General features: G+C 49.5%; 1 protein-coding gene and 1 non-coding gene across 5 annotated transcripts in view; one reads left to right on the forward strand and one right to left on the reverse strand.

Moving 5' to 3' along the window:
• Positions 1-24,105, reverse strand: part of LOC127056975 (zinc finger protein 883-like) — a 305,218-nt gene that overhangs the window by 53,716 nt on the left and 227,397 nt on the right. The gene's annotated exons all lie outside the window — the stretch shown is intronic.
• TRNAS-GCU (transfer RNA serine (anticodon GCU)) lies at positions 21,172-21,253 on the forward strand. The gene has a single exon. It is a non-coding gene; the product is annotated as a tRNA-Ser (tRNA).

The raw sequence follows: 24,105 nt of genomic DNA on the forward strand, positions 1-24,105 counted from the left end.
CTCACTCTTTACCCCTTTCTCCAGATCATTTATGAATAAGTTGAATAAGATTGGTCCTAGGGCTGACCTAGGAAAATCACAGCAGTAAGATGGAGTCTGGAGTCACATGGGGAGGTCACATGTCCATGCATGTTTCAATTTGCAGGCCCTCGCCATTGTTTACATGTTAGTTTGAATGTTCCCAGGAAAGCTCAGATGTGGATTGGCATTTTCCAAAGTCCATTGTCAGTGAAGCGTTTCTTGACTGGGCACTTACTGAGAATAGTCCTTTCTCAAGAAGCTGAACAAATGCATCACTGAGGCTACTTGAAATCAAATACATTTGAGATACAAGTACATAGCCCATATTCATAATTTCAAATACAAAAATGGTACACACATACAGCCAGTATAATTATAACCAGCAAATCATAACCTTGTCACAGACACCTCACAGGACAACTTTTGCACAATATTTGTTGCAAAAATATAACAGTGGTGGCAGCAATGATCTATATGGTCCTAGCTGATATTAATAATGTCACAGCCTACAGAGAAGTGAGAGGGAGGCGTCTTCTAGCAAGTGTTTCACCTACATTTCTCCATTGCCGCTTGGGCGGAGGCAGGAATGGAGCAAAACACGCCTGGCCGAAGGTTTTGTGTTCAGCCTTGAGGATTAAGCCTGAGCCTCCAGCATGGGTGTCGGGAGATGGATTTCTGAGTTGCATCCAGCACAGTCTTCGGGCCTGAGCTGAAACCACTGAGGCCAAGAGAGATGGGTTTCAGGTGGCCTTTGAGGGTCCCAGCAGGTCTTGAGGAGCAAAGGGTTACTGCCATCCTGGGGGGGGCTCAAACCACCATCCTTTCGATTAACAACAAAGCACACTGACCCATTGCGCCACAGAGACACATGTCTGCTGTTGCCAAGGCAAGTGTGGGTGCTGGAGGTAAAGAGTCAGTAGAGTGACACAGCAGCTCTAAAGGGGGGTGAAGGCCAGGAGTGAGGGGTTCAGGGCATGGGAAGGGGCTCCGGGCTGGGGCAGGGGGGTAGGGATGTGGGAGGGGGTGAGGGCTGTAAGGAGGGGTGAAGGCCAGAATGAGGGGTTCAGGGTATGGGAAGGGGCTCTGGCCTGGGGCAGGGGGGTAAGGATGTGGGAGGGAGTGAGGGCTCTAACGGGATGAAGGGCAGGAAGGAGGGGTTCAGGGTATGGGAAGGGGCTCGGGTGGGGTTTGGGAGGGGGTGAGGGCTCTAAAGGGGGGTGAAGGGCAGAAATGAGGGGTTCAGGGTACGGGAAGGGGCTCCGGGCTGGGCAGGGGGTTGGGGAGCAGGAAGGGGTGACGGCTCCGGCTGGGGGTGTGTGTAACCTTCCCCTTTCCCTAGCCATGTGTTTGAGCTACCAGGGCCAGCACGTACAAGGCCTTGCTGCCGAAGCACTGACAGTGTCCAGTGACGCTACACCTGGCCCTCTACTGACAACTCACGGGTTTGGCATCCTCTGGCACTGAGACGCCACAATAATTACAGGGTTATTTCTAATGGGTTAAAGCAGAACTTGTGCTGAGATTAACACGTCCCTCGTGGGTCTGGGGATTTTACAAGCATGAACTGGCTCTGCGTGTGGGTACTGTGCATGTGTTTGAGTGATACTAACACGGCTGAAACACACAACTCCCCATCCTGGGGGTTTCCATCCCCCCGATTCCTTCTACGGGGGGCGCTGACTCGGCTCCTCTACGGCCACATGCCCTGATGGGCAGCATTCAGGATGTTGGGAGAGGTTCTGTTTTCTGTGGCTAGTGACAGCCCCAAAGTGACTCCCACCAGCCCCCATTGCCTTGCGCTGCAGCTGCCAGTCTCGGAATCTTGGCCTGGAATTTGATTGGAATGAGGCCCTTGGGAGCTGGAGAGGCCACGGGTCAGACACTGCAACATTGTAGCCAGAACATCCATGTCTAGATTTTAAGGCCAGTTAAGACAACTAAATAATCTTGTCTAACCCCCATGCACGTGACAGGCCACAAAGTCACCCTTGCACTGAGCCCAACCACCGGGATTAAACCAAAATATTCCAGCCCTTAGGAGAATATCCCGTTGTGCGCCACAGACAGAGCATAGGAGAGGCAGAGGGGTACCAATACTGGAGGCCCCTGCACTGGAATTGATTTGGTGGGATGTACCCAGCTGATCTGGGCAAGTGACTTGTGCCCCATGCCACAGAGGATGACAAAAACTCCAACATCCCTGCCAGTGTGAGCTGGGGGAAATTCTTCCTGACCCCAGCAATGGAGATCAGGGAGACCCTGAGCATGAGAGCAAGGCCACCAGCCAAGCACTGGAGAGAAATGGTTTTCTATCTCAGCTGAGAGCACTTTCTTCAGCACCCCCTGTCCCCTCTTGCCACCCCCATGTGGGGTGGAGAATCCATCATTGCCCTGGGTACTTTGTTCCAATGTTTAATCACCCGATTGCAAATGTGTCCCTTATTTCTCATTTTAGTTTCACTGCCATTAACTTCCAGCCACTGGTTCTTGTTCTGCCTTTTACTGCTGGGTTAAAGAGCCCTTCCGTTCCCAGGATTTTCTCTTTGGGAGGGGATTTACACATTGTCATCAAGTGACCTCTTGGTCTTCTCTGTGATAAACTGAGCAGACTGAGCTCTTGTCTCGCACTGGAAGGCAACTTTTCAGCACTTTTTTTTCTCTTTTCTGCCCCACATCCAGTTTTTCGTTCTTCGTCTTAAAATGTGGCCAAGACGACTGTGTGCAAGAGTCCAGTGTTGGTCTGACCAATGTTGTACAGAGATAACACTAGTGCCCTATATCTCGTCACTGTTCTCCTGTCTGCACATCCAAGGACGACCACAGCATCGCACGGGCATTTCATGCTGAGTTGTTTGTTCATTATGACACCTAAACCCTTCTCCGAGTCACAGCAGTCTGGCCTTGCTCTTTAGTAAAGCTCAGCTGCCCAAGTGCTCTGTAACATGCACAAGGGAATCCCCGCCTCAGTCACCTTCACCCGCTGCTTGTCTCTTTTCTCTTTCTTCTTCTCCAGGATCCGCATGTGTCATTGTGGGGGGAGTTCTCCTCCTCTCTTTGCCTGGGAGTGATGTGACCCCCGGATGGACTGACCAAACCCAGGATTCCTTCAGCCTGAAAGCAGAGGGGAGCCTTCACCCGCTCCCTCTTTAAGGCTCCAGTCCCAGGTCCTAAATTTCCTGCCAAAGCACAAAAATCCACACTGAGCCCAACTTCTCTCTCGGTGGTGATTTCCTTTCTCCCACAAATCTGTCTTGAGGACACAGCCCTGGGAACAGGTGAACACAACCCCTGAGATTTCCCTTCGCAGCCTGCAAGGGGCAGTTCGCCCTATTAAACAGCTCGGGAATGTTGTCTTTTTCTTTTCTCCTTTCAAAAGTAATTTCTTGTATTTCTAGTCTCTTTATAGGACCCCCCGATTTGCCGCTTCCAATTCTCTGCTGTACACGCCAGCACTGGATCAGGTGAGGTGCCTGGAGCCATCCTGTACTGGGTACATGGGGGACTTGCAGGATCAGACCCTAAAATCACTTTGGAGGGAAATTCTAACCCCACCCAATCCTGACCTGTTCCTGGGAGGTGTCGGTACTGACCCAGGCCGCCGAGCACCATGGAGTGAAGAGACCAATTTTATCAGTAAGTCAGACCCCCCGGCTGCCCACTGCCTGGATCACCTCCCCGCAGGTGATGCGAGTCGCCCTCCAGGGCCATTGCTGGGCCCCGGGGGACAGCCACACAAGCCATGGGGATGAGCAGCTCCCAGGAATCTCGGCAACGAATCTCCAGGCCGGAGGGTTTCCCTTAGTCCCTGATCCACCCTCAGGGTCCAGCCAGCCAGCAGCTTCCACCCAAGGCTAGTGCGCTAACAGCAGCAGCATGGCTGGGGGGCTCGGCCGGTGACTGGGGCCAGTCGCCTGAGCATGAACCCAGCCGACCCCAGGAGATGGACCCGGGTCACCAGCCCAACCCACCACGTAGCTGCTGCCGCTACCTCATTAGTGCGTGAGCTCCCATGGACCACGCTGGGGAGATCCCCCAGCTGCAGGGTAGATGCCCCTGAGCACCTGGCAGGGCACAGCTCCTGGCTGACCTGCCCTGCTGAGTTCTCTACTAGGCTGGGTGGATCCAAGGCCAAGGGTGCTGGGTGACAGGAGGGCATTGGCTCTGGGCTGGGACTGTCACTCCCCCCACTGCCCATCCAACAGGATCACAGCAAACTAAACCAGCTCAGCCTGCAGGGGAAGAGTTCAGTACAGAGCCTGGTGCATTCTGGGAGCAGGGATGGTGCAGAGAAAGGGCAGATACAGGGCACCTATGAACACTCTGCGCAGAACTGCCTGTCCTGACCCACAGCCCCTGTTATCCCAGCCCTGGGATCCCCTCTCACTGCTCTGCCAGTACCCCTCACTCCCGATCCACAGACCTCCCCTGATGTATCCGTGACTTCTGCTACCGAACCACCAATGCGCTGACTCCTCTTGTGAGACATTTCTCTGCACAATACTGCTGCTATTCCAGTTACTGACTCCAGGAAACATTTTCCTTAGCCTGGTTCCGTGTGTCACTGGTTTCTCTAGCAAAAGCCAGTCCCTGGCCCCTTGGTCCAGACATCCTCATTCACATCAAGCTTCAAGTTGAGAATCATTTCCCATTCCCGCTCTGTGGGAGGGGAGACTTTTAAACATGCTCTCTGTGCGACTGCACATGGCTAAGCAAAGAGAACAAACCCAAATCCCCCCTGTGCTTTGGGAGCCAGGTTTGCTGTGGGAATTCTGTAATTCAGATGACTTCACACCTGGGCATTGTGATTCTTTACCAGTTTCTCTAGCAGTGGGGGAGTTTTGTGCTGATGACTGAGTGGTTAAGGCGTTAGAGTTGAAATCTAATAAGGTTTCTCTGCGCAGGTTTGAATCCTGCTCACAGCGAGGCCTGTGTTTTAGCTAGTCTCTCACCCAGGCAATACCTCTCTACAACCCCGGTGACACTCTCAATTCTCTCCCCACCCCAAGTAAATCCTGTTCTGCTCCTTTCATAGAAATGCCTGGGGCACCACCTCACACTGTGTCCCTGAAGTGTCAGGCAAACTCTCAGCACCTGAAGCCTCTGCCACTCACCTGGTGCCCCATAGATCAGCCATAGCCCTGGTTCTGCTTCTCTCTCTGGCATGCGAAAGGAGCTAAGTCAGCGACTCCATGGGAGCTATAGGGCTGCAGAACCAACAGAGGGAAAAAAAAGGGTGCCCAGCAGCCACCTCTGCCCCTGCACCTCCCACCTGCTAGCAGGCCTGGCCAACAAGCTCCTCCTCTTCTCCTTCAGTGCCTCCCGCTGGCCATTGATGGAATGTGCTGGAGGAGCGAGGAGAGAAAGAAGTGGGGCATGGTGGGGTGGGAAGAGATTTGATGGTTTGGGGGCAGGGCCTTAGATGGAACAGGCGTTGAGCACTGCCCAGGAACTCTCAAAGTCAGCACCTCTGAGTGCAGAAGTCTTCTCTGAGTCTGAGCTGCCAGGATCCGTGCTGCAGAGCAGATGCCACAAGTCTCCGCCTCTCTGTCCCACACATGGCTCTGGGCAACACCAGGAATCAATTGGCTCCTGGCACACAAGGCAACTTAAAAGCTGAGTCCCTGGACAGTAGCTCAAACCCCTGGCCCCTCCCATTAAGAGTCTGATGCGCTACTGACTGAGCTAGCCAGGCATGCTAAGAGTCTCCACCCTGACTCTTCTTCTTCATGGCCCTGCCAATTCCTCCTTCTCTTCCTCCCTCCTTCACCTGAGGGTCACTAAATCTCCTCACTTAGACAGCCAGCCCGTTCACTGCACCCCAATCCCCCATGCCTGAGCCTCCCTGCCAAAGTCCTGCACCTGGCTCCATAGAATTAATTCTCACATGTCGCTGGGAACTCTACTTCTTGTGCCCAGAGAGTCTCAGCCCCTCTCAATAGAAGACCTGAGAAACACAATCTCTGCCTTTTCTAAAAAAGTTTTTGAAGCGGCTTTTCTCCCATGGCCTAATGGATAAGGCATCTGACTTTGGGTCAGGAGACTGATGGTTCAAGTTCTTTCATAGTTGTGCTGCTGCAGTTTTACCTTCATGCTGAAATTCTTGCTCTCTTCAGGGCTGGAACCTCTTCTTGGCCGCTCAGGCCAATGCTCTGGCTTCAGCTAGAGCCCGGGAAGGAGTTGGGGGTTGGGTGTCACAAAGGCTGAGGCATGAGCTGCAGGTGCTTCCAGTTTAGCCTTTGCCCTTCCTGACTTGCCAAAGAAAATGGGCAGCTGCCTGGGCTAGCATGTAGAGCAGTTTCCCTCTTCCAAATGTGCACCTGTCCCTGTACTTGAGGGGGCTTTGTAAATAGCACCTTGGGAGCCTGGTTGTTTCTCTGTGTCAAAGTTAAAATCAGGACTCACAATTTGTCAGACCACTCTGTTTTATTATCATAGCGCTCCGCCAATAGCACCCAGATAATGTGAGTGGCCATGCAAGACCCAAACAGTCTTATTTATATAGATAAAAGAGTGGGAATTAGACAAAGGGACAAAGAAAGCAAAACAGTAGAATTCACCTGGGGCAAAGCATGCATATCCTACTTCCTTACTAACTGTTATCGATCTAAGGCTAATACTTCACCAATTGGCCTTAAACGGTGCAATTGTTCTATCTTAATGTCTGTATTCCTGACACCTGGATTGCAGCATTCCAACAGTTTTGCTTAAAGGTACAGACAGCATTTCTTTAATCCTTTCTATTTTCACAATATAATTCATTCTACTTTCACAATCCCTCCTTTTGGTCAAGCGCACGCCGTGACCAACAATTACTGGGTTCCACAAATTAACCGTTCCTTATCTCGTTGTTCATCAGCGATATTCAAAATCATCATATTAGCACTCTGTTTTGGGGCAGTCACCTGGGTGACACAATTCTGGATACAACAGGAGATTAACGGAAAGCATACAAAAATCACTAAGATTCCAAACAAGATAGTTAAGGCTCCCTGAAACAACCAGTTTCCTATGCCAGAGAAATTGAACAGGTTACTTAGCCACTTCCATAAAGAACTAGGCTTTTCATGGGGAAGATATGCGATTTGTTCTAAGTGGCTAGCGCGATCTATTACCTCATTGGTATTGTCAGGTATAAACACACAACATTCTTCCCAATGAGAGCACAGGTCCCTCCTTTGGCCACCAGCACTATGTCCAATGCCTGATGGTTTTGGAGGGCCACCTGTCGGATCACCCCTGTTTCTTTGGCCAGGGTTTTTAAACTTTCTCTGGTTTCATTTGCCATTATTTCAACTATTGCTGGTAACCTCAGGAGTCTTTTTGCATGGTGTGTTACTCCCCCAAGTGGGATAAAGGAACTGCCAATGGCCTCTCCCCAAGTTAAGGGGCTTATGTTATGTATATACCATTGGGCATCCGGTAAGTCACTTTTTTTTTTACCTGAAATTAAGGAGGCTTTCTCATGGGAGGGACTCTAGTACTCGGAATTGTGGGAAGAGTCAGGCGGGATAACAGATACCTGACCAGTTAGCTGGTAATACAGTATAAGCTTTGGTTCTACAAACCCAATGATGGCCTATTAAGGCCGGGAAGGGTCTATTGCATCCATTTGTTACACAGATATCTACAAATGAGGAGTAATATCCTCCAAAGGGAACAGGGTAATCCTCCTTACGAGGAGTGGTAGAGTTCATATGGCATTGGAAGATTGTATTATTTTTACTAAGATTACTCTAGGGGGAACATGAGATTGATTTTTCTGTTTTGTCCCAGGTTGAGAAAAAATTCATATCCCCATACCCAGCCCACCACTCTTTAGTTTTGTTTGAATAATCCCATACACCATTTGCCACAATATGCTGAAGGCAATGGCTTTTTCCCAGATCCAGCCCTGTCCCATTACGCACCCAACACCAATGACCTTTTCCCTCCACCACACTTATCCATTTAAATACATTTATTCCCACTGCTTCCCAAGTGTCATTGCTGTTCCATGTTTTGTTAAATGGACGAGGTACTCCAGTGAGGTCTGGGGAATTGAGTGGCATAGCCAGGACAGGAACACCAGTTTGAGAGTGGGCTGGGATGTGGCTGCAGACCCAGCATTTAGAAATATTAAGGGTCTGAGCTATCCACACTTGCCGCTGGATAAAAGAATTGTCATTGTGGGATCCCCAGACCTTAACACACCAGCAGCCGAGGAACAGGCGCCACCAGAGGCGCACGTTGGAGGCAGGGCCCTTCTGGTTCTGACAACATCAACTGAGGGAACTGCAGTCACAGTTTTATGTCCACCAGGCATCAGGTGCTAGGCTCACTACTCCTGCTTCTTGGGCCTTGCTTTAGGTCGTCGAGAGTGTAGATTGTAAGGTATTGCAGGCTTTTCCTCTACGTCTTCTTCTGGAGTCAAAACTGACTCTGCGTGGTCCTGAGGTGTTGATTGGTTCGCCAGGGAGGGTGTCTTCTTACACTGTGAAGCATGTATCCACGCTGCGATTCCAGATAGTTTAACAGCTGTCTGGGTAGTTAGCAGTACCTGATGAGGACCCTTCCACCGAGGTTCTAAGGCGTGTTTTCGATGGTGGTGCCGTACGTAGACCCAGTCACCTGGTTCAAGGTTGTGGCAGGCATCAGAGGTGGGTTCTGTCGGCCAGGCGGCTCAAACCTGTGAATGGAAGTGGCTTACAGCTTGCATTAATCCCTTGCAATATTGAAGGAGCGTACTGTGAGTCAAGTTCAAGTCTGGGACTGGAGTAATGGTAGCCATAGTTCTCATAGGGCGTCCCATAACGATTTCAAAAGGACTCAGTTTATGCCTTTGGGATGGAGTGGATCGCATTTCCATAAGGGCTAGTGGTAAAGCTGCTGGCCAGCTTAACCCTGTGGAGTCACAAATCTTAGCAAGCTTATTCTTAAGTACACCATTTCGCCTTTCCACAGCACCTGCACTTTGTGGGTGGTAGGGACAGTGCAGCAGGTGTGTGACATGTAATACATGATCCAGGTGTTGGACAGTTTGTCCAGTAAAGTGTGGACCCCGGTCACTGGACAGAGTGGCAGGAATTCCCTTGGCAGGCATAGTATGGTTTAACAAACATTTAGCAACGGACAGTGAGTCAGCTTTGTGACAAGGAAAGGCTTCAATCCAACCAGAAAATAAACATACCATAACCAAAATAAATTCATATCGTTGACACTTAGACATTTGTACAAAATCAAGTTGCCAATGCAAGAAGGGTGCTTGGGGCAAGCCCAGGAATCCCTGAGCCACTTTTACAGGTTTACCAATATTGTGGCTTTGGCAAGTGGTGCAGGCAGCACAGTGGCGGGCTGCAAAAGAGCTGAAATGGGGAGCCCACCATCCCGCCTTAGTTAGAGCAGAGACCATCCCCTCCTTTCCAACATGCGAAACATCGTGTAGCAGGGCGGCCAGCGATGGGTAGAATGAAAAGGGGGCTGCAAAGGCACCAGTGGGCAAAAGCCAAAGGGAATCAGGATGTAGAGAGCAATCCTGGGCAGCCCAGGAGTCTTTTTCGGTTTCTGAGGCAGAGCAGGGTGAGGTCAGTGAGGGACAGCGGTGGTATAGAAACAGAGAGGGAACCTAGAAATGCATCCGGGGAAGGTTCTATGGCAGCAGCATGTTCAGCAGAGGCATCAGCAAATGTGTAACCCTTAGCAACATCAGTATCCGCCATCAAGTGGCCAGGGCACTTAACAATAGCCAGGGCAGAGGGAAGTAAAACTGCATACAGGAGAGCAGCCATATAGGGGCCGTTTTTAATAGGGGTACCGGCAGAGGTAAGGAAACCCCGAGCTTGCCAGAGGGTGCAAAGTCATGTACACCCCCAAAAGCATAGCGGGAATCAGTGTAAATGGTGGTGGAGCGTCCCTCCGCCAAACAGCAGGCACGGGTGAGGGCAACTAATTCGGCAACTTGCGCTGAGGTTACAGAAGGTAAAGGCGCAGCTTCTAGGGTTTCAGAGAGTGACACTATAGCGTATCCTACAAGGAGACGACCTTGGTTGTCTCGAAAACAGGAACCATCAGTAAACAAAACAAGGTCAGAGTTAGGGAGAGGGACATCAGAAAGGTCAGAGCGCGGGATGGTGATAGCAGAGACAGTTGCAAGGCAGTCGTGAGGATCACCTTCATTAGACAAGGGAAGGAGAGTGGCAGGATTTAACTGAGAACAGCGCTTTATAGTGATATATGAGGCCAACAGCAGTAGAAGTTCATACCTGGTAAGGCGAGCGGAGGAGAGGTGGCTTGTATTGCGTTGTAACAGCAGAGTTTCTACAGAGTGAGGGACCATTAGAGTAAGAGGGGAGCGAAGGACAAGGGATTCAGACATTTCGACTAGGCATGCTGCGGCAGCCACAGCACGCAGGCAGGGGGGCAGGCCTTGGGCCACAGGCTCCAAAGTGGCAGAGAAATAAGCCACTGGGCGGTTCTTGCCTCCGTGCACCTGAGTGAGAACTCCAAGTGCACATCCAGATTGTTCATGGCAGAAAAGGGTAAAAGACTTAGAATAGTCTGGCAGCCCTAAAGCAGGGGCAGAAGCCAAACCTTCTTTGAGGGAAACAAAGGCAGAGTCTGCGTCAGGTGGCCATGGCATGGGATTAGGCATTGAGAGTCGAGTGAGTTTGTGTAGAGGTTTTGCAAGGGAGGCATATTGGGGAATCCATTGCCTGCAAAATCCAGCCATGCCCCAAAATTTTCAGGCCTGGCGTGGGGAGCAGGGTCGGGGAAAGCTAAGGATAGCCTGGACGCGGGTGGGAGAAAGCGTACGGGAACCATGAGAGAGGAGAAAACCAAGGTATGTGACAGAGGCTTGACAGAGCTGTAGTTTAGAGCGAGAAGCCTTGTGACCTTTGTTTGCAAGGGCAGTAAGGAGCACTAAAGAATCAGTTTTTGAGGCAGATAATGAGGGGCAACAGATGAGTACATCATCTACATATTGGACTAACGTGGACCCGGATGGGAAAACAATGTCAGCTAGGTCTCGGGCTAATGCCTGGGAAAAGTAAGATGGACTTTCCGTATACTCCTGAGGTAGCGTGGTCCATGTATATTGCTGTCCCTTGTAGGAAAAGGCAAAGAGGTACTGGGAGTCAGGGTGAACCGGAACAGAAAAGAAAGCAGAACACAAATCAACAACAGTAAAATGAGTTGCAGCTGGTGGGATAGAAGCCAGGATCGTTGCTGGGTTTGGGACCACAGGAAAAGCGAGTATGACAATACAATTAATGGCTAGAAGGTCCTGAACAAATCGCCATGATTTGCCATCAGCTTTTCGAATGGGGAGGATAGGAGTGTTACAGGGACTGGAACAGGGAACAATAATGCCTTGCTCCCACAGGCAGTTATGCCCGGACCAATGCCAGCCTCTGCCTCAGGGTTTAAAGGGTACTGAGATAGGCGAGGCAGGGGTTTGGAAGAGTCAACAGTAATGTAGATGGGGTCAGTATTTAAGTAGCCCACCTCAGAGGGATGGGTTGGCCACAGAGAGGATGGGACCTGCGAAATTAGGTGTTCAAGGGACGGGACCAGTGGGCAACAAGGGACTGGAGTAGAAAGGGACGTTTCAGACAGCAGGGAGGCTACGGAATCACTCAGGGAGGTCTGGGGAATTTGTAAATAGACCCCATCCGGGGAACAGTATAAGGTGCAGCCAAGCTTACATAACAGATCCCGACCCAAAAGGTTTACCGGAGTGGAATCAGAGAGAAGGAAGGCATGATCTGCAGAAAGGGGACCAACCTGGACCGGTAGAGGCTTTGAGAGGGGATGAGGGGTTGGGACTCCCCTAATGCCCACAGCGGACACGGTTTTTCCAGAGTGGGGAACTGCAGGCAGGTCGGTAGTACGAACTGCAGAGAGCAAAGCTCCCATATCAACAAGGAAAGGGAGAGAAAGATCATTGATAGTTAACACACGCTCACCCGTGGGAGTGAGAGGTAGTAAAGGAGCTAAAATTTCCTGAGGTTCCCTGGTGTCCCGTCATTGCTGTGGGGCATAGTAAGGCTGGGGACTGACTGGCTGTGCTGGCAGGGGGTCTAACTGGTTATTTACAGAGTTACCAGGCCAGCTCGGACATTCATTCTTCCAGTGTCCCGGCTGTTTACAGTAATTACAAACATCCCCATAACCTGAAAATCCAGTTCCCTGGCCCCTCCCACGACCACGTCCCCACCCCTGGTATTTTCCCCGTCCTCGGTACTGTTTGCCCTGCCCTGAATAATGCTGTATTTGCAAGGCCATTGAGCTGATTGTTCTTCCTTTCCTTTTAAAGTACGCTGGCAGTGCTCTGCCACTGTTTGCAATTTGTCCATGGTTTTGGTCTCCCATCCAACACTTATTCATTTTAGCATATTGCCAATAGCAGGCAGGAGGCCATTAACAAATGTACTAGGCAGGGCGCCTGTCCATTTGTATCTGGTTGCTGTATACCAGAATGTTGCAGAAAAATGTCAGTTAGCCAGGTGCGATAGTCGCCCGGGTTTTCTCCGTCGTTGCTTACAGCTCTTTATGGCCGTCCAGTTGGTTTTAGGAGTCCATACCCGAGGGATGGCTTCAAATAGATTTTTAGCTCGATCCTTACACTTTTTTCAGTATTCAGCATTAGGACCAGCGTCTGGTAAAGTAGAGTGGCGGTCAGCAGCGAGCCAATCTGCTGCTGTGAGCCATTTTTCATGCTCACTAGGGGCTGCTACAAGTAGCTTGCACAGCTGCAGGAGGTCAGCCTCAGAGGGTTCATAGGTATCACACACTAACAAAAATTCCTCTGCAAATTTGGTAGGATTTTCTCGGGGCTTTGGAAAGCCTTTTACAATTGAAAGGAGCTCAGTGCGAGTCCAGGGTTTATAGCTCCAAGTGGGGCCCCCGTCCTGGCCCCCAGTATGCAGGATTCGGAGGGGAGCCTGAATATTTTTAAGGCCCAAGCGCGAGCTTTTACGAGGCAGAGTGTGTCCAGAGGAATGGGCCTCGGCCATACCGGATGATCTGGACGGGTCTGAACTGGAGATTTCTGGGAATTGTTCCTGAGCTGGGAAATCTGGTGACTGTTGTTCCTGAGCTGGGGGCGTGGGTGGCCGTCTATTGATTCGACACAAGGCTGCCAGGCCAATTAATGCGTCTTCTTCATCCTCGTCCTAGGAATCTAGCAAGGGGTTTTCTTCGTCTTTTCCCACCCAGAGACAGGAGTATGAAGCGGGGTCTGCTTGGAGAACAGGGTAAAGAGGAGCGCTCGGTCTAGTGGTGGGAGAGGAGGTTTCCAATAAAGCTTTTAACTTATCATTTGAATCTTTGAGAGAGGCGAGTTTCGATTCTGTCCATCTACGATTTGCCTCTTCTCACCATTGCATGAAACAGTTGACCTCTTCTTTTGCCAATTTAGTTTTAGATTGGCCGAGTTTGTCTTTTAAGACATCTACTCGATCCTTGTCCCAAGATCCTAACAGTGGCCACTGAGTTTTGGGATCTCTCTGAGTTAGCCTAGACCATTTTTCCAGAAACTTACAGGAGTCCGGACCCTTCCTAAAATACATAAAATGAGCCAGAGTTCCTTTAGGGAACTGCCCTGGCTTAGATGTCTGGTTACCCATACAGGAGGACTTCAGACACCAATCACACAAGAAGGAAATTAGGGTTCGTCAGAGTGATGCCCAGTGCAAGACACAAAAGGAGCCCACAGGCTACTGCCTCAATTGCCCTTGCTTTCACACTAAGGGTTTTACCCAAGGTGCGGTGCGGCTGCGATTGTGCAGATTTCACTCGCTCAGACTGCGGGGACAGGAACCCCTTGGTCAGCCAATCCCCAGATGGAGACGGCACCCAGACTCAAACACTCCACAGGAAGGACGGATAGACACAGAGACAGGACAGTCCTTAGTCCGGACAAAACAGAAATAATTACCTGACCAGATTCCTGATGTCAGATCCTGGGATCCCTACCAGAACAGAGTGGGAACCAACAGGTTTGATGGTGTAGACTTCACTGTGGTCATGCGCCTTTCTGTTCTAGTGGAGGACCGTTTGGGCCAAGTGCCCAGGTGCCGGCTGCCATGGTCATCCTACAAAAATGGTCAGGAATCACACAGCCCCAGTGAAGATGGTTGCCATCTCGGTGGAACCTCCACATTGTCAAAGTTAGAATCAGGACTCACAATTTGTCAGACCACTCTGTTTATTAGCGCAGTGCTCCACCATTAACATTCAGAATATGTGAGTGGCCATGCAAGACCCAAACAGTCTTATTTATACAGATAAAAGAGTGGGAATTAGACAAAGGGACAAAGAAAGCAAAACAGTAAAATTCACCTGGGACACAGCATGCATATCCTATTTCCTTACTAACTCTTATCGATCTAAGGCTAATACTTCACCAATTGCCCTTAAACGGTGCAATTGTTCTATGTTAATGTCTGTATTCCTGACACCTGGATTGCAACATTCCAACAATTTTGCTTAAAGGTATAGACAACATTTCTTTAATCCTTTCTATTCTTACAATATAATTCATTCTACTTTCACATCTTAAAGGTGTTTGGCTGGCAGTCCTGGTTCCCAGGTCTCTCCTGAGGGAAGAAAGTTTCTGTGCAAAATACTGAAACTTTTAACAGAGATGAGGGAAAGGCAATGGCCACATGATGGGGCCAGTGTGTATGACAACATGGTTCTTTTATATGGGATGACTCTGAACATTGACTGATCTCCACTCCCTTGGATTTGAAGAGATGTTTAGTTGTGCACTTAGGAACCTATAAGGCTAAGGCAATTTGTGGATGGTGACACTACGATTGAAGGGTTTTTTAATGTTGTAGAAATTGTTAAAAACACTTAGCTTAAACTGGAACTGCCTGTTATTAAAGGCTGGTTTCCCCACGTTAGTTCCATAAGCTCTGCGAGAAACACCCTGGGTTCTCTCCTGCCTCGGTGGGAACTAGAGGGAATCGTCCCCTGCTGCCCTTGGCTCCAGGCTGATATTTCTGGGGAGGGGAGGGGAATTGATTTGTTTGCTGTTGAGAAGGGAGCCGGGCCAGTTCTCAGGGAACCAGAACTCCCAGCATCTTCCCAGCCCAACCAAAGCTGCTGCCCTGTCCCAGCCTGTTCCCCTGGGACCTCTGCATGTTTGACTCTAACGCAGGCTGGGAGCAGCAGCTGAGGCAGAGGACAGCCTGGGCCGGGCAGATTGAAGGAGTTTAACAAGCAAAAAAAGTAAAATGGCAGTGGGCCATTACTTTGGACTCAATGGCATTTCTCCATTGGTCTGTCTGCTTTGGGGCAGGGACAATAACACGTCCTGCTGCATTTGTTATTTCAAAAGGCAGTTTAGGGTTTTCATTCTCACAAACGATGCACAAAGCAGGACTCAACCTTTGGCGTAAACTAAACAAGCTGCTCACAGATTCTGGCAGCCACAATGAGCATTTGGGTGAGAGCTCAGACCTGCCCCTGTCCCAGAGGGAGAGTGTCATCTGTGTGGGGACTGGACCACTGACCTACCCGCTCCTAACTCCCAAACTTTCAGTAACTCTATTCTCATTGCCTGTGAGTGTTATTTAAACCATAAGAAAAACCACACTGGGCTAGACCAAAGGCCCATCTAGCGCTGAATCCTGTCTTCTGACAGTAGCCAAAAACAGGTGCCCCAACAACCAGTCAACAAGGCACCACTAGGAACTGAACCCAGGATCTCCTGTTTACAAAACAGATGCTTTAGCCAGCTAAGCCATGGCTCCTGTGGGTGATTAAAACCCACTATCTGCCCACACCTGACTCCCTGCCCTCGTCACCAGGGCCTGACAACCTTTGTTTGTGTCTGGATTCTGCAAAGCAGAGAAGGCTGTTAAAAAAGCTAATGCGGTTTTAGGATGCATTAGGCGAGGTATTTCCAGCAAAGATAAGGAGGTGTTCGTACCATTATATAAGGCGCTGGTGAGGCCTCATCTGGAATACTGTGTGAAGTTCTGGTCTCCCATGTTTAAGAAGGATGAATTCAAACTGGAACAGGTTCAGAGACGGGCTACTAGGATGATCCGAGGAATGGAAAACCTGCCTTATGAAAGGAGACTCAAAGAGCTTGGCTTGTTTAGTCTAGCCAAAAGAAGGCTGAGGGGGGATATGCTTGCTCTTTATAAATATATCAGAAGGATTAATATTAGGGAGGGAGAAGAATTATTTAAGCTTATTACCAATGTAGACACAAGAACAAATGGGTATAAACTGGACACTAGGAAGTTTAGACTTGAAATTAGACGAAGGTTTCTAACCGTTAGAGGAGTGAAGTTCTGGAACAGCCTTCCAAGGGGAGTAGTGGGGGCAAAAGACATATCTGGCTTTAAGATTAAGCTTCATAAGTTTATGGAAGGGATGGTATGATGGGAGAGCCTAATTTTGGCAATTGATCTTTGATTATCGCCAGATAAGTATGCCCAGTGATTGGTGATGGGATGTTGGATGGGATGGGATGGGATCTGAGTTACTGCAGAGAATTCTTTCCTGAGTGCTGGCTGGTGAATCTTGCCCACATGCTCAGGGTTTAGCTGATCACCATATTTGGGGTTGGGAGGGAATTTTCCTCCAGGGCAGATTGGCAGAGGCCCTGGAGGTTTTTCGCCTTCCCCTGCAGCGTGGGACATGGGTCACTTGCTGGTGGATTCTCTGCAGCTTGAGGTCTTCAGACCACAATTTGAAGACTTCAATAACTCAGGCATAGGTTAGGGGTTTGTTATAGAAGTGGATGGGTAGGGTTCTGTGGCCTGCTTTGTGCAGGGGATCGGACTAGATGATCACATTGGTCCCTTCTGACCCTAGAATCTATGAATCTATGAATCTAGGAACAGGTGACGTTTTCCTTACAAGTTGTGTGTGAGTGAATCTTTGGCCAGGTCTGCACTACAAAGTTGTTTCAGCAGAGTTATACTGCTCAGGTGTGTAAAAAACACACAAGGCTACCTCGGCTGGCAGCTTGTGGCTGGTGTACATGCTGTAATGGCACGTCTGGCGACAAAACTCCCCTGTTTTGCTGACAAAATAAAACAACTTCAATGAGAGGTCTAGAGCTTTTTGCAGCAAACTTAAAGTGACAAAGTAGACGCTGCTGTTCATTATATCACCATAACTGACCTCCTCCAGTATGTCACAATGCCTGCCGTGAACTCGCCTTCCCTACATTCCTGCTACAGAGCCATGGGCCCCTCCCCTTTCATTGCTCTGGGAAGTTCTGACAGCTGAGCCTGCTGCTCAGCTCTGGCAGCCAGGAGCCAATCACTGCCGTGGAATGCTGCTCTCTCCCGCACTGCGAACACAGAGCAGGTGGCGGGAGCTTCCTTACAGTGTGGGGGGGGGGCCACGGGCATCGGAACTGTGACACGCCCAGGACATCCCTTCCCTCGAGGAGGCTCTTACCTTCTAAACAGGGATGGCTGTTTTCTAGTAAAATCAGGAAAAGGGAAGGAGAAAACTCAAAAGAGGTTCCTCCTGGCGCTCACGTCTGTGAACCCGAATACTCTCTCAGTCCTCAAAGAGAGACCTCAAGAAGGAGATTTGCTGAAGCAAAGCCACAGGGGTCTCTGAGATTTCCCTGGCCCCTCACTCCTGTCCTGCCTGGCTGATGTCAGCATCTCTCTGTGAGGTCACCACCTGCCCACCACCTTTGACCAATAGTCTGAGGTCCTGCAAAAGGCCTTTGTGATGTCACTGCCACACCCCTCCCTTGCTGTGCTAATGTCCTGCCCCTGGCCAGGCACTGTGGAGGTTTAAGCTACTCCCTGTGGATCACCCCACTCAAGGAGTGTTCGTTCTACGCAGCAAGCCGGCTAGACAGTAAAACATCAGATGCTGCTCCCAATGCTACACTCAGTTTTTCAGAAATTATTCGACTTTATGTCCTGAAGAGACCATTAGAGCATCTAATCTGAACCCCTGCATATCACAGGCCTCCTGTATGACACAATATCTACTTTTGGGGCAAACACATTCCAGAAAGGCATCTAGTCTTCATTGAATGACATCAGGAGATGGCGAATCCACCACTTTCCTTGGTAGCTTGTTCCTGTGATGAATCATCCTCTCTGTTGATTATTTGTGCCTTATGTGTAATATGAATGTGTCTCTTTTCGCCTTCCAGCCATTGGGTCTTGTTATGCTTTTCTCTACTAGATTAAAGAGTCCTTTCATAGCCAATATTTTCTCTCCATTAAGGCACTTCAATGAAGTCACCTTTCAATCTTCTTTTGATAAGCTAAACAGGTTGAGCTCTTTCAGTAGCTCACTAGAAGGCATTTTTATCCACCCCTCAGAACATTTGGTGGCTCTTTGCTGCCCCAGCTCCAATTTCACAACATCTTTTTCAAATGAGGACACCAAAACTGGAGGCAGTATTCCAATATCAGTCTCATTGATGTCATGTCTCCTCCTGTGATGTTATTGACATAATCAGTAACTCTATAGATCACCGTTGAGACCACTGTTCTGTATTTGCAGTCAATATTGTAGAAAGGTTGTCGTGTAAGGGGTCTATGGAGAGATTCTGATTGGCTGATTACAATGATGCTATCTCTATATGTGTATCATTTTTGTAGTTGACGTTATGAATATTGGCTCTATGCTGCCCATTTTTCAAACTTGTGCTATGCTTCTGGGGAACACCCCAGCCAGACAAGTTGGTGTCAGTTCTGCCTAACTTGCTTGATGGCTCATTAAGGACCATGAGCTGTACAACTGACCCATTGAGAGAAGGCAGATATCCCTTGTGACTTAGCAAGGTATGCAGGGACCTGCCTATGGACAGAACTCAAAGGTTTTTCTATGCCAGGTTTTGGATAGAGTGTCCTTGGGACAAAGAAAGCAAAGATCACGTGGCAAGAGACTATAAAAGGCTGATGCTTCATCTCCATCTTGTCTCCAGTCCTGCTTCATACCCCTGGAGGGACTTTGCTACAAACTGAAGCTCTGTACAAAGGACTGAATGACCCATCCCAGCTGTGGATGGACTTCAGAGACTTGATTTCAACCTGTAAAGTTTGCAGAGGAAGGTGTGCGGTTCTGTCCACAATGGCTGAGAAATGTCAGGTAATTGTTGCCTTCCGTAACTTCCACGGGAGCCCAGCACAGACAGTCTGGAGAAAGTGGCAGAAGCTATGTGGCTCTGTTCACCCCAGAGCCTCACGGGGAGAATCTAGAGAAAGGGGAGTCATTCTTCACCTGTGCTCCCATAAGAGCTGCTAGGACTCCTTCCTTTTCTACACTCTCCCTCCCAGCAAGAAATGTTATCAAGGACCAGCGTTAGGGGAACTGGTGCCCTGGGCAAAATGTGTACTTAGGCACTTCCCCATCACCCCTGGACCATCCCCCTCCCCCTTTACCGCTAGCTCCTGCACTCCCAACCCTTGCGCCTCCTTCACCCCAACTCCTGCCCCCTCCTGTGCCCTAAGCCCTACGCTGTGTCCCCTTTGCCCTTAACTCCCACACTCCCCTCCTGTGCCACCAGCCTTTGCCCCTCTCCTGCACCCCCTTCACCCCTAATCCCTGCACCCCCTTCTGCACCCACGTGGGGACACTGACCTGTGTGCATGGAGCAGCTGGCATTGCTGCCCGCTCCTCCCTGGAACGCTGCTCCTCCGGGCACCCCTAGGGGCTGTGGGGGTGAGAAGCGACATCATCCAAGCTCCCTGCATCCAGGTCACTTTCCTCAGCCAGGCTGTATAAGGGGAGGGCAGAGAGCAGCAGCTTCTGATGCTCCCCTCACAGCACAGCCCAGGTGGGGAAAGTGACCAGGACGCATGGAGCACATAGTGTTGCTTCTCACTCCCCACAACCCTCTGTGGGGCCACGGAGGAACATTGGGGCATGGGAGAGCAGTGAGCACCTTTGCACTGGCACATGGTGCCCTTTGACCACCTGGAGCCCTGGACGGCTGATGGGGGGCCCCATCCCTAAGGCCAGCCAGGCTCCCCAGCATGAACAGCAGAGAACACAGGGAGACGGGCCACATACTGAGCAGTAGTAGCCTGGGTGGCTCGTAATGGAGGCTCGGGGGGAGGGGCTCAGCCTCCCCAAACCTTGCGTCGCCAAGGGGGCAGTGGGGCCCATGACTAGGGGCCCTGGCCAAATTGGGCCCCCCTGGAAAAGTCTCCCCCATGTCAGCCCCAGGGCTAGAGGAGCTCCCACTCCCTGCTATGGTCCAGGAACTGCAGAGGGGCACAGAGCTTCTCTGGTCTCGGGGCCACAGTGGTGCAGGGGTAAAGGAGTGATAGGGTGGGACCAGTGGGGGAAGGACTGGAACAGAGGTGACCTAGTGGATGGGGCCATGAGTGGAAGGTGCAGAAGGGGGCAGATCCACAGACAGAAGTGGGGGGGAATGGTTCTGGTGCTGGGGTCCCTGCACTTGTTCTCCCTTTCCCTGGGCTTTGGCATCACTAACCCCTGATTAGCGAGTAGGCTTCAGTGCTCTCCAAAATTTGGAGTGTGACTCCTAGGGGGATAGAGAGGAACAGTCATGGGGGCACCTCAGGGCCCAAGCCAGCCCCCATGGAGGGAGCAGCACTGAGCCCCATTCTGTCCCAGCTTTTCCTCAACCCCACCCTCAGACTGGGCCTTTGGCTTGCAGCTGAGCCTTGACCCGCTTCACCCTTGTCTGCACGCCTCTCCACAGCAAGCAACAGCCCCACTCCCAGCCGTGGTTTTCAACTGTGGCTTCTGAGGGGCCACAGACATGGATAAGAGGTCACAGTGTGAAATGTTTGGTGACCACTGGTTTAGGATGATGTCCTCAATCACTTCTATACAGTCCAATAAAAGCTATTCCTCACCCACCTACCCCTCCATCAGGACCGACTAGGTATGTTCTGCTGCCCTTCACTCATGCAGGAAGGATAGTAACATTTCATATCACTCAGTGCTAAAGTGATTTGTAACCTGCCACAACTGGTCATTTTGGGGAAGCGGCCCCATCATGCTGCATAGCTAGGCAGAGTAGGTGTGTCTATGCAAACGCGGTCTGTTCCTGAAGTCTTTCCCCCAGCTGCTCACTAGCTGTGAAGGGGGAGCTCATTTAACCCCTGCTTCTGCTTAGTATTTAAAAGCTCCATATTGTCCCTATCACTGCCGGCCTTAGTTTTCTTCTCCTGTCCCTTTTCCAACAGGTGAGATGTGGTAGCCAAGAGGTTAAGGTGATGGACTGCTAATCCATTGTGCTCTGCACGCATGGGTTCAAATCCCATCCTCCTCATATGCTTTTTGTCTTCACCCCTCCTTTATAGACAACCATCTCCCCTTTGGTACAATGACAGATCAAACAATAATGCTTCTTGCAAACAAAAACCTTCTCAGAAACTCAGACAACCCTCTCTCCTCCCCCTCCCCGGCTTTAAATAAAATGTCTAAATCTCAGATTTCTAAAAAAAAATTCTCTAGTTCTGTATTTCTTAGTTTTTATCTCAAAAGGTAACATCCTCATAATCTCCCCCAAACACCCTGGGACCTCCTCAAATTATAAAAATACCCCATTTCTCAGCAAGGCCACGACAGTGACCCACAGCTAGAATGTCTAGGGCAAGCTGTCCTGAGGAAGGCAACTCAAACATTTTCTCCCTGCTTCCCTTGGCAAGGTCTGACTGGGAAAAGAAAATTCCCCAAACTGAAAATTTTCTGCTGAAAAACCAATACTAGTTTGTTTGAGGACTTTGATTTGTATGTATTATTGTTATTCTCTTCTGATTTATCTCATTTCAGTCTTTGTCCTCCAGATGCGTTTCCAGCTGTTGAGTTGTGGGGGAGAGAGGCCAATTCATAATGTCTCTACTTCCCTTTCATAGTTTCTTCCAACTTGCTAGGAAGTACCTTTGCTATGACATGAGTCAAGCACTGTCCATTGTCTCTGTGCTATCTCGGAGAAGTCTGCATTGTACACGGTTCCTGGAATAGTCCTTGGGAGTGTGCATACCTTCTATGGGCCAGCAGCGAGTCTGGCTCCTCCATTGTCACACCTGAAAGGCTGGTGGGGGGCATTTCCCAACCTCATAACATATGTCTGTAATGTACACAGAGCAAACTTCATAACTTCTGAAACCAATGTGATCCCATAGAATGCAAGAAGACATTAATGTTCAATAGATGAACAGTTCAAGATTTTTAAAATGATCCCTCACCAGGCAGACTTTGTTCAAAACGTATCATCACTATATGAGTGGTGAATATGGGGCTTGCAGGGTGCAGCTTTGAGCACAGCTTGCCACTCCTGGGCTTCCATTGCAATGGGAACGGACCCTTAGAGTCCACCTCTCCTGGGATAAAGATGGCAGGATGGCTGGCCTGGGTCATCTGACTTGGGGTCATTATGCTAAGGCTGAGAGGCTAAAAACTGGGGTGCAGATATTTGTGTTCACACTGAAGCCTGGGTTCAGAAACCATCGCTCCTCGTGGGGTCTCAGGGGTTGGGCTCAAGTCCATATGTCTGCACTGTCATTTTATAGTCTTGCAGTCCCAGCCCCATAAGCCTGAGTCAGCTGACCCGGGCTTTGAGATAGGTGCCCTGGGTGTGTTAAATCACAGTGTAGACATAATGTTAGGGTACATCTCCAGTGCAATGAAACAGCCAGGGCAGGCCTGTGTTGGAGTAATCAGGGCAATGTGGCTTGGGCTGTAAAGGTGCAGTGTACGTGTCACGGCTCAGGCTCAGTACCCTGCTCTAGGAGCCCAGAAGATTGGGAGGGAGTTTAGCAAGTGGAAATGGTAAAACCGCAGGGAAGTCTTACCCTGGACTCATGTCAGTTCTCTATTGGTCTGTCTGCTTTTGGGGCAGGGATAATAACTCTCAGTGGTGTCTTGTTGAGTGGCTTTTGGGGCACCTGCTCTTGGCTGCTGTCAGAAGACAAGATTCAGAGCTAGATGGTCCTTTGGTCTAGCCCAGTGTGGTTTTTCTTATGGTTTAAATTACACTCCAGGCACTGATAATAGAGTTACTGAAAGTTTAGAAGTTAGCAGCTGGTAGGTCGTGGATGACCCCCCGCCCCTGGGGCAGGGACAGGGGGCAGGTCTGGGCTCTCACACCAAATGCTCTTTGTGGCTGCCAGAATCTGTGGGCGGTTCATTTAGGTTACACTGAGTGTTAAGTCCTGCTTTGTGCACCATGTATGAGAATGAAAATCCTAAACTGCCCTTTGAAATAACGAATGCAGCAGGACGTGTTATTGTCCCTGCCCCAAAGCAGACAGACCAACCGAGAAATGCCATTGAATCCAGGGTAATACTCAGTGGTTTCCCCAGGAATTGAAATTAGGGGGGGTGTTTGAATTTACAGGAAGGGTGTCAGGTCCAATGAGATAAATAAAAGAGATATGAATAAAGTAAATGTTTTGTTAGGATTATGCAAATTTAACATAAGGATAATGCAAGTTACACCAAAACACATAACAGATCTAGATTTCTAAAAAAAAAAAAATTAAAAAAATGTATTTAATTTAAACTGACTTTTGAAAAGTAAGCCATCATGGGATAAGAGGGCAGTCCTCTCATGGATCAGTAACTGGTTAAAAGATGGGAAACAAAGGATAGGAATAAATTATCAGTTTTCAGAATGGAGAGAGATAAATAGTGGTATCCTTGAGGGGTCAGTTCGAGGACCAGTACTGTTCAACATATTCATCTGGAAAAATGGGTAAACAGTGAGGTGGCAAAATTTGCAGATAATGCAGAACTATTCAAGATAGTTAAGTCCCAGGCAGACTGCGAAGAGCTACAAAAGGATCTCACAAAACTGGGTGACTGGGCAACAAATGGCAAATTAAATGCAATGTTGATAAATGCAAAGTAATGCACATGGGAAAGCAATTTGAACTACACATACAAAATGATGGTATCTGAATTAGCTGTTAACACTCATGAAAGAGATCTTGGAGTCATTGTAGATAGTTCTCTGAAACATCCACTCAATGTGCAGCAGCAGTCACAAAAGCAAACAATGTTGGGAATCATTAAGAAAGGGATAGATAATAAGACAGAAAATATCACATTGCCTCGATATAAATCCATGGTACGCCCACACCTTGCATACTGTGTGCAGATCTGGTCACCCATCCTAAA

The sequence above is a fragment of the Gopherus flavomarginatus genome, chromosome 8, assembly GCF_025201925.1.
Source record: "Gopherus flavomarginatus isolate rGopFla2 chromosome 8, rGopFla2.mat.asm, whole genome shotgun sequence".
NCBI classification, from domain to species: Eukaryota; Metazoa; Chordata; order Testudines; family Testudinidae; genus Gopherus; species Gopherus flavomarginatus.